Consider the following 13,611-nt stretch of genomic DNA (forward strand, 5'->3'; position numbering starts at 1 on the left):
GGAAAATCCTCACTTTATTTCTACCTCGGAGATGCCGTGTCCCATCGCTCGCACGCCGAGTATAACACCATGTTCAAACTCACTTAAATCTTGATAACCTTGTAGGGAAGCAGCATACTCACGCCTTATAAAATTCACATCAGTCTTTCCATTGTGTGCCAGCCTAGTCCGCTGTAACTAGCTCTGACGTCATAAATATTGCGCAATAATTTAAAATGAAGTAAATAACCTGAAACGTTTCTAGCATGTCAGGAGTAATACAAAATCAATATGTGTTGGATATCAGTTCAATAACTTTAACCATTTTCGAAATTTGAATGTTTTTCTGTAAAAATCATTGGCGCAACAGAAATGAGCTAGAAACTTAAAAATTTATATTTAGATTACTTTTGCATACTAATTTAGTGGAAACAGTATTCTGGATCTCACAAATTAAAATTTTAGTTGAAATTCATGATTTTCTGGTTTTTGTCTTAGAAATTAAGGAAGCAGGATAGATTAAGTAGGCGAATAAATTAAGCTAGGTTGTTTAAATTTAAGTAGAAGGGAGATCCGCTATAATCATAAAAATGTGAGAAGTTTCAACAGAATAACTATAAAACTATAGCTATAGCGTATCTCCAAAGAGCAAGTTCAGAGCTCGTCTACTGCGTGTGTAAGTAGGCTGTTTAGGTTTTTTTATTAGTAACGCCACCTCTGTATGAAAATCACTGGCTGTGCTGTGTGCAGTCTGTGGCTGCTTTGCATTGTTGTAATACTCGCCATTGTAGTGTTAGGCAGCTGGTTGTGAACAGCGCGTAGCGTTGCGCAGTTGGAGGTGAGCCGCCAGCAGTGGTGGATGTGGGGAGAGAGATGGCGGAGTTTTGTAATTTGTCATGAACTGCTATATATATGATGATATCAAGGTAAATACATTCTTTGTTCTCTATTAATATCTTTCATTTGCTAACTATCCCTATCAGTAGTTAGTGCCTTCAATAGTTTGAATCTTTTATTTAGCTGGCAGTAGTGGCGCTCGCTGTATTGCAGTAGCTTGAGCAGCGAAGATTTTTGTGAGGTAAGTGGTTTGTGAAAAGTATAGTTTAATGTTAGTCAGGGCCATTCTTTTGTAGGGATTTTTTGAAAGTCAGATTGCGTTGCGCTAAAAATATTGTGCGTCAGTTCAAGCACAGTCGTGTATAATTGTTAAAAAGGGGACGTTTCATATGTCGACCCTTAGCCGAGGATACCTCACTGGAATCTTCTGATTTTTTTTCTTGTAGTTTGTGTAATTAGTGTAGCTTTTGTTTATTGCTAGCGCGTAATTGTAGAGAGAATCTCCTTTGTAGTTGCAGTCTTTCATTGTTGTACAGTAAAACAGGTGTGGCACGCATGTAGATTTGCACCAAGTATTTCGCAGCTGCAATTAACTAGATATTATTTTCAGTGTTATGTTCATGTGTTCTCTTATTTTTGGTCTTCAAATTGTGTTTTTCTGTGTTGTCGTGTGAAATACTGTGACAATAATGGCGTGTGAAAAACGTAACACTAGGCTCCAAAGTAAACTGAGAAATAATTGTGACGATGAGCGTAGCTTGCCAGCACCACTGTGTAATGAATTAACAGACATTCAAAGTAGTAATTTGGTAACTGTGCATAGGGAAATGGAGGGGGCGTCAAACAATGGCGTAGACAGTGAAACAATTAGTGCAGAGGGAAGCATTATCGGTCGATCGGTCGGCAATAGCTCGGCTCAGGAATCCGAAATGACACGACACGATCTCGCAAATACTGTAGACTCAGGTTTTGGGTCCTCACCGTTTTCTCAAATGAGTCAAGACACATTTTCTGCTTGTCAAAATGTGAATGTTGCCGGTGCAACTGCACTGCCGAATAGCACAGAGGAACATGTTTCAGACACCAGTGCACTGTTATTACAATTAATGCAACAAATGGGACAAAAGCTTCAAAAGTTAGACACAATGGAACAACACCAGAGACAAACACAGCAACAGTTAGACTCAGTGGAACAAAATCTTAAAAAGTTAGACGCAATGGAACAAAATCTTCAAAAGTTAGACACCACGCTTGAACAAACACGTGAAGATTTAACTGCTGAGTTACATAACATTGAATCGAAATGTCAAAAAGTCTGCAATGACGTAAAAACACAAATTTGTGAGCATTTTCAACCTATTTTTTCGCGGCATGAAAATGCATTACAGAATCATGAAGCAGCCATAAAAGAACTGCAAACTATTGTTCATGAAAATCATGAGACCTTTCAAGCTAAATTTGACTCAGTTGCATCTACCGATTCGGTTACGCAACTTGCAAAAACTCAGGAAAACTTAAAGGACACAGTAGATACTCTGAAACTTGGTTCAGAAAAACACACTGAGGAAATAAGTACACTATCGGATAAAGTAGCCGAACTTTCAGATCAGTTCACTAACTTATCTACAAAGGTAGATGATGATCTGAATGACACAACACCTGTAGCCTTCACTGACACTGAAGAGTATGAACAAATTAGAAAATTCAAACAAAATCAGAATCAAATAAATACGCAACACCAAAGAGAAATCCGCGAAGTACAAGATCAGCTGACACAGTTAATTCAAGAATTACGTATTTCAGAGGACACTCGCGCTCCAACATGGGAAGAGGGACTTAGAAATACAGAAAAGACGCAAAATAATAACACAGGGCATTTCGGAAGTTATGAAAGAAATTGGCAATGTGCACCGAATTTTGAGATGGAACCGCCGAAACGACGTAACAATGACCGATATGCGACTCGCCGACATGATGACTTTGACTATAAGCTTTTTATTACCACACGTAAATTCAAAACATTTAAGAATTCTGGCAATGACATTCATCCACAAGCATGGCTCCATCAATTCTCTCATTGTTTTCCTCCCAACTGGTCATTAGAGCACAGATTAGAATTTATGTGTGGCTACTTAGAGAATGAACCAGCTGTAAGAATGCGATCGGTCATTCACGATTGCCACAGTGAAGGAGAATTTTACCATGCCTTCCTCTCAGCGTATTGGTCTCAAGCTACACAAGACCGAGTAAAACATAGCATCATAATGATGAAACATTTCGAACAATCTGAATTTTCCAGTCTTGTGAAATATTTTGAAGACATGTTACACAAGAATCAGTATCTTTCAAACCCATACAGCCCCTCAGAACTCACCCGCATTTGCTTAACCAAACTGCCTGAACATTTACGACATATTATTTTGGCAGGACGTTGCAAAGACGACATTGAAGCATTTCAAGGACTCTTACAAGAACTGGAAATTGACACTGACAATCGCGGAACGCACGAGCACAACCATTACAGATCACATCCGTCGCAATTCCGCGATGAAAGAAATAATAACTGGACGCGACAAGGCTATTCTCACAACACAAATCGTGACCGAAACAGACACCACCAGTATGACAACCGTTGGCAGAGTAGTAATAATTACAGGGAAAGATCACCTCTCCGTGGTAGTGACTATCACAGAGACAATCAGAGAAACAGACAATTTGGGAACCAAAATAATTATTATCAAGGGAGACAGAATAACTTTAGACGCAACGGTCCAGCGCGCAGTTACGATTCAGGGAGAAATTCTCCACCACTTAACCGACAAGAAAGAAACTACAGGAACTACAGACATGACGACAGACGATGGGATCATAACGACAGACCTGAATTGCATCAGAACTGGCAGGATTCAAACAGGGCAGGGCCTTCTCGTCAGGGTGAATTTGTAGAAGTTAGGTCTCCTAATCCCAATAACGGCGCGCGCCAACAAAGAGACAGACAATGACTCGCACAGCAGGCAGCTGCGTGCGCCCGCTGGCTCCGAGAAAAATAACATAAGATTCTAGCCTTGAGAAAAATTTTAGCATTCTTTACCGACGTATACCGCATGATAATTACGCTCAAGTTGAAACTCTGAGTACTGTGAAGAGCAAAGGTTTACACCACATTTCACATGTAATACCGTTTATTGAAAGATAATCTGCTTTATAACTCAGTCTTTGCCATAAAATTTTTCACTTCACGTTACTAGTATGCTTTGTCAGACTTAGAATCTGTTAATATGCAACAATGTTTGAAGTTAAATATCCAGTCAAGAACCAAGAGAACTTATTTAAACAGAAATTACGAATGCATTGTTATTGTGAACAGACGACACAGTGTTATTGTGTGTGTACATTCTTGCCTGTTAGTTGCACGATTACGTACCGACTATAAGGCTCACATTCCTAGAACATTTACCAGTACTGATAATGAAATTTTAATGCAACATTTTGGTTTACTTGAAAATACATTCAGGAATTAAAGTACTTTCTGTGAGATACCAGATGACACAGTGGTTAGTTTATGTGACAGCTACACGATTTTATCACGACGCTACTAATGAGTGACAGTTTACAATGTTGCTTTTGAGGTGTTTCTGTTTTATATTTGCACAGTTTTCTGAATTCTTTTGGAAAGAAAAACATGTTTTATTAGTAACTTTTGTGGTATAGCTACAATGAGACAACCTTTTTCGTGGCACAACAATACGTTACAGTACAGTACTTTCTTCATCACAATAATAAGCGTAATAACTAAGATATCTATTCGCAAGGCATTTCATTTTTGTGTATCGTGAGGTAAGTACATTGACTTCTGCAGAACTTAGCTTTCGGAGGACGATAACTACGACATTTCCACAGAGATTATCTTGCAACAAGACGCACATTTAGCGCTACAGTACACGTATTTGAGTGATTAATTTCGCACTTAAAACATTTTTTTTAAGATATTTGAAGTACAATGATACAAGGGTTTTCCGTCATACATTTCATTCCATTGCTGTAATTTGTAACACCTGAAGGTATAATTACATTAATCCTCAGCGGGGTACACGCCTACTTTGTGTACCATGTGTTTGGCATGCACAAGGAGCCCTAGCTAATATGGTATTTGCTTACACAACTTTACACATCGGTACCATATTTCTCTAACACATAATTACACAGCTATCTGATTATTTGACAGAGATAAACATTTTTTTTTACTACATCAGTGACACATGTTTACGCAATTACACAGTTGGGTAACTTCACACTTATGAAATTGCATTTTTCTGTACTTTGTGAAATGTTCATATTTTTTCGGAACTATTGTGATACTATGAGAGCTTTGAATGATATATTTGGTATGGGATCATGATTTTTGAAGTACGTTTGAGGTAGATAACACTTTTGAAATGAGCAGAGAATTTTTTTTATGATTTGAAATTATTGCAGAAAACTACGACGATTTTGAGAGTTGACTGAGGTGTTATGATGTTATTTTTACGACGATGATGTGTATTATGCTGTTGAGGTATGTTAATGATCAATAAGCTGATGCTATATAAGGAATGTGATTACGTGTTTATATGTATATGAATAATCAATAGAAGTTAGGGACTCTGGTTGGAAACCGAGAATCGTACTTTAAGAGTTATGAAATGTGTGTAAATGCGTGAATGTATCACAGTGCGGACGAAAATTTTTTTGGACGCTGTTATATTTATAGGATTTTGTTTCTACAGATTTGTAACCCAAATTCTTGACCTGTGAAATATTTTTATATGAGACTGTCACTGTAGCGAAAACTGCTGTCGTAAATATTTCGTTAAGAAAGGTAAGTGACCGTGAAATAATTCGTTGTGAGCGGCCAGGTGTGCCAGCCGCCTTGAGAAAAAGCCATTAGTGTGTGGCGCAGGTGGTAGAAAAAAAAAAAAGGGGAGGCCATTATCCTCGCTATTGACATTCGTTTGTAGAAAGCATCGTAAATACGACATGCTAATAATAACTTGGAAACATTCTTACATCTGCACACCTGATTAGGACAAGTGTCTATCTACAAGAATTGAGAGAAATGCCATATGGCTTGCTTTATGTATTTATTTACTCATTTTGTTTAATATCTAGTTTCTAGCTGCACTGCAGCACTGGTTAAAATAAAATTTTATAGATGTTCTAATATAAATATTTTCTGTCTCCAGATCCAGTAAATAATTTTATGATCTATTCAAAAAAACGAAGGAGCGTAAAAAGATATTTCCCTTCACAGGAATTGCATACGGAATTTTCTTTTCAACTACTGGGTAATTTTTTTTGGTAGAATAACTTCTTGTGGTGCACCACTTTAATTACTTAGACATTAAGATGTGATTATACATTTCCCTTATCTGCATTGTTGTCTTTACTGTAATATTTTTCTGCTTGAGCGTTGTCATGTTTAGATATAATTTATTGCTTTTGCTTCTGCTGTTTGCCAGGCATAATGTTACTGAATTTGACTTTGTATTACGCTGTTAAGCCAGTTTTACTAATGATTTATTTTTATTGTTTGCTGTACATTGCCTTAGATTAGTTGTAATATTACAATGGCTTTGCTAATTTCTTAATGCTGCTTGCTTCGCAAATCTGCGTTTTTTTTCATTGCTGTTTATATTAATTGTTTTATGTGATGCTGCATTGCCTCGTCCCTTGGTATATATATCTGAGCTCAGTAGATTTAAGTTAGCTTAAGAGGGGGTAGACTATATAAGAGAACAAGTTGTGATGAATTGGAAGAAATACATTGAAAATCTATAAGAAACTGGTTTGGCCAAAACAGTATTTTGAAAGAGGATATGAACAAAAAAGTAGGTTTTAGGGACAACAGGTTTAGGTAGGATTTTCTTGGAAATAAATGATGAAGTAAGATAATGGAAAATAAATAATGAGGTAAGAAATATGTGAACATATATATACAGAAAGCATGCTTGAATAGGATTTTTTTTGGTGGAAGCAAAGGTTGAAATAAGACGAAATGTCTACAGAATGAAGTTTTGCGTTGGACTGCAGTACCAAATGATACACTGAAAACAAACCCTGTCCTTTCCTTTTGTGTTATCCCACTATGTGTTTGTGTACCCTTGTGTATTTGTTTTCTTCATGTCTCTGTGTAGTTTCATAGAATTTTTTTCTTCTTCTAATACTAAGCTACATTCACTATGATGAGGAATGCTGTTATCCTCAAATATAATTGGCATTAATAATATGTTATTTTCTTTGTAGAGATGTTAGACATTATTTATCTGTTCTGTTTTGTTGCTCATGTGTGAAGTTGATGTTTCGAGGGTTATTCTGATCTTTTATGTATGTGCCTATGTCATTATTTATGTAACACTGATGTATACATTTTTATTCTTTTGTAAAGCCTGTATTACTGCAAGTGTTATCTGTATTTTTATGTTCCTTAATGATGTATTTTGTATCTTTGTAATTGTATTCTTATGTTATAAAATTGTAATTGACACCGGTTCGTCAAATTGGGTAACTTGTAAGTTACATTTCACTGCACACGTTTCTATTGGTCATAGTATATGGACAATATGTGAAAAGTAGGGACTGTTAGTGTTTGCACGTGTGTTAATAATTCAGCAAGGGACTGGTTAACAGCATTGCTGGTTCTCAGGACAATTCAAAAACTTTGTGAGTGCACAAGTGGTGGTTATGGACTTGCTACATTATCCGCAAGACTCTTCGATGGTGATTGTGCACCTGCACAGTCGCAGCAGATGGCTGCTGGCCATCTCTACAAGGACTACAGTGGGTCTGCATCTTTGATGACCCACCAGTACCTTTATCTCTACAAGGACTACAGTGGGTCTGCGTCTTTGCTAACTCACCAGGACCATTATTTCTGCAAGGACTGCAGTGGGTCTGCGCCTCTGGTGGCCCACCAATACCATAATATCTACCAGCACTACTGTGGGTCTGCTCTGTGATGACCTACCTACCAATATTTTTCAAAACTTCGACTGACTGTGCTGTGGGTTTGCTTTGTTGTGGCCCATTACCTGTCTGCATGTCGAGTCAGCACTGTCTTTCCGTTGGAAGGACAACACTACTTCTTCAAGACTGCATGGAAATCCACTACGTATGTGTGCATTGTCTTTTACTGCTCAGACTTTGAGAAAAACACGGCAATTTTAGTGTGATCAACGATCAGGACTGTCTTTATGGACTGTGAGAAAATTTTAGCTTTTGACCAACATTGTATCAATACGTGTGTGCATTTCATTTCTTTGCTATTGTAATTGTGAAAAAAATTTTAACAAATATGTATTGGCCAGTGCCCAACAAAATTTGTAAAATTTTTTGTGGGGAGCATGGGGGCTATGTAAGTAGGCTGTATAGGTTTTTTTATTAGTAACGCCACCTCTGTATGAAAATCACTGGCTGTGCTGTGTGCAGTCTGTGGCTGCTTTGCATTGTTGTAATACTCGCCATTGTAGTGTTAGGCAGCTGGTTGTGAACAGCGCGTAGCGTTGCGCAGTTGGAGGTGAGCCGCCAGCAGTGGTGGATGTGGGGAGAGAGATGGCGGAGTTTTGTAATTTGTCATGAACTGCTATATATATGATGATATCAAGGTAAATACATTCTTTGTTCTCTATTAATATCTTTCATTTGCTAACTATCCCTATCAGTAGTTAGTGCCTTCAATAGTTTGAATCTTTTATTTAGCTGGCAGTAGTGGCGCTCGCTGTATTGCAGTAGCTTGAGCAGCGAAGATTTTTGTGAGGTAAGTGATTTGTGAAAGGTATAGTTTAATGTTAGTCAGGGCCATTCTTTTGTAGGGATTTTTTGAAAGTCAGATTGCGTTGCGCTAAAAATATTGTGCGTCAGTTCAAGCACAGTCGTGTATAATTGTTAAAAAGGGGACGTTTCACGTGTAGTGTAATTAAATTACAAGGAATGGCAGTGTAATAGAATTGAACAGTGTTTCTGGTTGAGATGTGAAGGACACGTCCTTGAAATATTTATAAGGTTGGAGCTGGCCGTTATTTGGTGTAGCGTGTGACAGGACACACCTACACGTATTGAGGTTATGAGTTGGAGGCGTGAATGCGACCATAGGTACCCTTATGTTAGATGAGAAAGAGCAGCTCATGGTGTCCTATAGGTTTAAGGAATTTAGCATTACGCTCGGCCATAATTACTTAATGCACTTTAGTGGTAGGTCGAGAGAGACTACCTGTGGTTTCAGCATCCAATCAAGTGGAAATGGATTGCAACGTGAGCAAACTGATCAGCTGCAATACACTATAGATATGAAATAAATGTGCTATCCTATGCGTTAAATGTTAATAGAGTGAGTGTTAAATAAGTATATGCACTAGCAACATAATTGAGTAACATAATGGCAGACGTGAAACATTACTTATAGCTCAGCATAAATACACTTCGATGAAGTAAGTACATAATTGCAGATGTGGAACTGACACAGCAGCAGAGGACCAATAAGTGGATTTAGTAGTCAACTAAACGTAGTGTGTTTTGAACACTCAGAACTGTGCTATTACCACAAGTTACTCACATGTACAAAGAAGCTGAGAAGACAACTGCTAATCAAATATACTCATAATATCTCTAAGAATAAGGTAATCGAAGATGAGTCAGTTAAGTAAATGAAACACAGGTTTCTCAGGAATGTACCGTGCATTGGTTCAGTGTTCCGGTCCAGAAATAATAAATTGAGATTAAATAGGATTTATGATTGTATGCCTTGAGCATAAATTTTCTCTAGTACGTGACTAACGCCCCACAGCCTTCCATTGTAGTAGCAGTAATCGATCTAACAACTGCGTCCGACAGTTCTTGCCCTATACAGGCGTTGCCGACCTCAGCGCCGTATTCTGCCTTTTTACATTTCTCTGTATTCAATACGCATGGCTGTACCAGTTTCTTTGGCGCTTCAGTGTAAATAGTCACCTTCTTCGAGCCGTTCTCTACTGTACGCTGTACGAAGGCTGTAAAAGGTTTCATATCCTTTCGCATTTAGCGTGTTCATAAGTTCAATAAGTGCACTTCAGCCTGACAGCCCCATATCGTAACATCACCTGCTGTGTACTTCAGTTTTGGCACTACACATGTTGGCGAGCAACGTTTTCCAGGCATTCACCATAGCCGTACCCTTCCATTGGGTTGCCAAGAGAGATGGACAAAATCATTCTTTCCAGAGATGGAATTCTTACCAGACAGGATTGACGGAGGAGGATGGTGCCAATGGGACACTGCAACACTGAAACTGGTAGCGTAATAAAATTATTCCATGAATATACGGCTGTTGGATATCTGTTTCCTACAAGTCGCAGACCACAAGACTAGCCTAGCACCCGCTGCTTCTCTTGCGTAGACTGTATGGCCTCTAGAGGTTTTGTTTTTCATTTAATCGAATTTTTATATTGTTCACAAACTGCAACACCTTCTAAGCTTTTCATGCTACTCGTAATTAAGGCCATAGTCTTTCCGAATTTGCTTCTGACCAAAAAGCGATTCTGGTTGCTGGAGTTTTTGTTAATCATGCCTTTTGCGTTCTTGTGGAGAAATTTCTATACCAATATTCATCCCATAACAAATATTTCTTTATAGCTAACCGATAAGTCAAATACCAATTTTCATAAATTTAACTTTAAAATTTTTTAATGTTACAAAATATTTCGTAAAAATTTTCATCCCCTATTGCAATCCCTTGGGGTATGAATTCCCAGAAACACTGAACACGTATTTTTCTATTTCTACCCCTAACCAATTGCCACAGATGTAGCCTAAAAATCCTTTAGTAGTTCTTTAGCAACTATTTATTTTCAAAAGATTTTTCACGCACTATTTTACCCTCTTAGAGGTTGAATTTTCAAAAATGCTGAAACATGTATTTTTTATTTTCTGACTGAGAAACCAGATAGAAGTTTTCGTAGAGCTGGCTTCAAAATTCCCTTAATAGCGACATAGTTTCAAAACGCCTCCCGTCCCCTGTTTCACCACATTAGGAGTGCTATTTCTAACAATTCCTTCATAAACGATGCTTAGAGAGTAAGATCCACACCCTCTCCAGACCTCAAGTTCCTATTCTTAGCTGTTTGGGCTAGACGATGATTAGTCAGTGAATCAGTGTGACCCTATTTCATCCCCTTTGGGATTCAGTTTCCAAAAACAGTGAAACATGTAATTTTTCATCTCTAACCGAGAAGCTAAAAACCAATTTTCAAAGATTTAGCTTCAGAAATGCTTGCACAGTGAAATATTTCCATAAAAACTTTCATCCTCCTTTTCACCCCCATGGAAGTTGAACGTCCAACAACAGTGAAACAGTTATTTTTTTATTTCTAACTCAGCACTCGAATTTAAAATTTCATGGATTTAGCTTTAAAAATTTTTTCATGATAAATTATTTTCATGAAAAAATCTGATGCCCTATTTCACCCCAGTTTCCAAACTCACTGAAACACGTATTTTTTATTTGTAACCGAGAAGTCAAATACTAAAGTTCATAGATGTAGGTTTAAAATACTTTAGTAGTTCTTTAACACTGACATAGTTTCTAGAATATCCTTCAGCGGCTATTTCTATCCCACAGGGTTAAATTTCCAAAAAAGCTGAAACACCAGTTTCTTTATTTCTGACAGAGAAACCAATTTTCGTAGTACTATATTCAATACTGGCTGAATAGCGACATTTTTCGAAAGAAACCGTCATCCCTATTGCACCCCCTTAGGGTCTGAATGTCATAAAATCTCTTCTTAAGCGACGCATACAGTATAAGATCGACACATTCTCGAAATTTCAAGTTTCTGTCTTTAGCGGGGTTTGGATTGAGCCTTGATGAGTCATTGAGTCAGTCAGTCAGTCAGGACATTGCCTCTCAGATATAGAGATGTAATCACAGAAGCTCGATATACCGTACCATGTGATGGGACAGTCCAATAAATTTGTTAATAGTAAAATTAAGCTGATGAGAATGACAGCCGCAATTACTTTCAATAGAAGATGTCCATCAGAGGGAATCATGCCCAAGGGCCTGGAGATGGAACCAATGAGGCTCCGAAACTGATAGTGCTGTAAAATTATTTAATAAATTTACGGCTATCTGTTTTTTTTCTGTTTTTTCAGAACAAGAAACCAGGACAGCTTTAGAAGTGTTGCAATGTCCCTTATGGATCTACACTCCTGGAAATGGAAGAAAGAACACATTGACACCGGTGTGTCAGACCCACCATACTTGCTCCGGACACTGCGAGAGGGCTGTACAAGCAATGATCACACTCACGGCACAGCGGACACACCAGGAACCGCGGTGTTGGCCGTCGAATGGCGCTAGCTGCGCAGCATTTGTGCACCGCCGCCGTCAGTGTCAGCCAGTTTGCCGTGGCATACGGAGCTCCATCGCAGTCTTTAACACTGGTAGCATGCCGCGACAGCGTGGACGTGAACCGTATGTGCAGTTGACGGACTTTGAGCGAGGGCGTATAGTGGGCATGCGGGAGGCCGGGTGGACGTACCGCCGAATTGCTCAACACGTGGGGCGTGAGGTCTCCACAGTACATCGATGTTGTCGCCAGTGGTCGGCGGAAGGTGCACGTGCCCGTCGACCTGGGACCGGACCGCAGCGACGCACGGATGCACGCCAAGACCGTAGGATCCTACGCAGTGCCGTAGGGGACCGCACCGCCACTTCCCAGCAAATTAGGGACACTGTTGCTCCTGGGGTATCGGCGAGGACCATTCGCAACCGTCTCCATGAAGCTGGGCTACGGTCCCGCACACCGTTAGGCCGTCTTCCGCTCACGCCCCAACATCGTGCAGCCCGCCTCTAGTGGTGTCGCGACAGGCGTGAATGGAGGGACGAATGGAGACGTGTCGTCTTCAGCGATGAGAGTCGCTTCTGCCTTGGTGCCAATGATGGTCGTATGCGTGTTTGGCGCCGTGCAGGTGAGTGCCACAATCAGGACTGCATACGACCGAGGCACACAGGGCCAACACCCGGCATCATGGTGTGGGGAGCGATCTCCTACACTGGCCGTACATCACTGGTGATCGTCGAGGGGACACTGAATAGTGCACGGTACATCCAAACCGTCATCGAACCCATCGTTCTACCATTCCTAGACCGGTAAGGGAACTTGCTGTTCCAACAGGACAATGCACATCCGCATGTATCCCGTGCCACCCAACGTGCTCTAGAAAGTGTAAGTCAACTACCCTGGCCAGCAAGATCTCCGGATCTGTCCCCCATTGAGCATGTTTGGGACTGGATGAAGCGTCGTCTCACGCGGTCTGCACGTCCAGCACGAACGCTGGTCCAACTGAGGCGCCAGGTGGAAATGGCATGGCAAGCCGTTCCACAGGACTACATCCAGCATCTCTACGATCGTCTCCATGGGAGAATAGCAGCCTGCATTGCTGCGAAAGGTGGATATACACTGTACTAGTGCCGACATTGCGCATGCTCTGTTGCCTGTGTCTATGTGCCTGTGGTTCTGTCAGTGTGATCATGTGATGTATCTGACCCCAGGAATGTGTCAATAAAGTTTCCCCTTCCTGGGACAATGAATTCACGGTGTTCTTATTTCAATTTCCAGGAGTGTATTACTCAGTTGACATGGACTGACTAGGACACGTTTGAAATCTCGGAGCCGGCCGCGGTGGTCTAGCTGTTCTAGGCCCTCAATCAGGAACCGTGCGACTGCTACGGTCGCAGGTTCGAATCCTGCCTCGGGCATGGATGTGTGTGATGTCCTTAGGTTA

Source organism: Schistocerca nitens, chromosome 7, assembly GCF_023898315.1.
Source record: "Schistocerca nitens isolate TAMUIC-IGC-003100 chromosome 7, iqSchNite1.1, whole genome shotgun sequence".
Lineage (NCBI taxonomy): Eukaryota > Metazoa > Arthropoda > Insecta > Orthoptera > Acrididae > Schistocerca > Schistocerca nitens.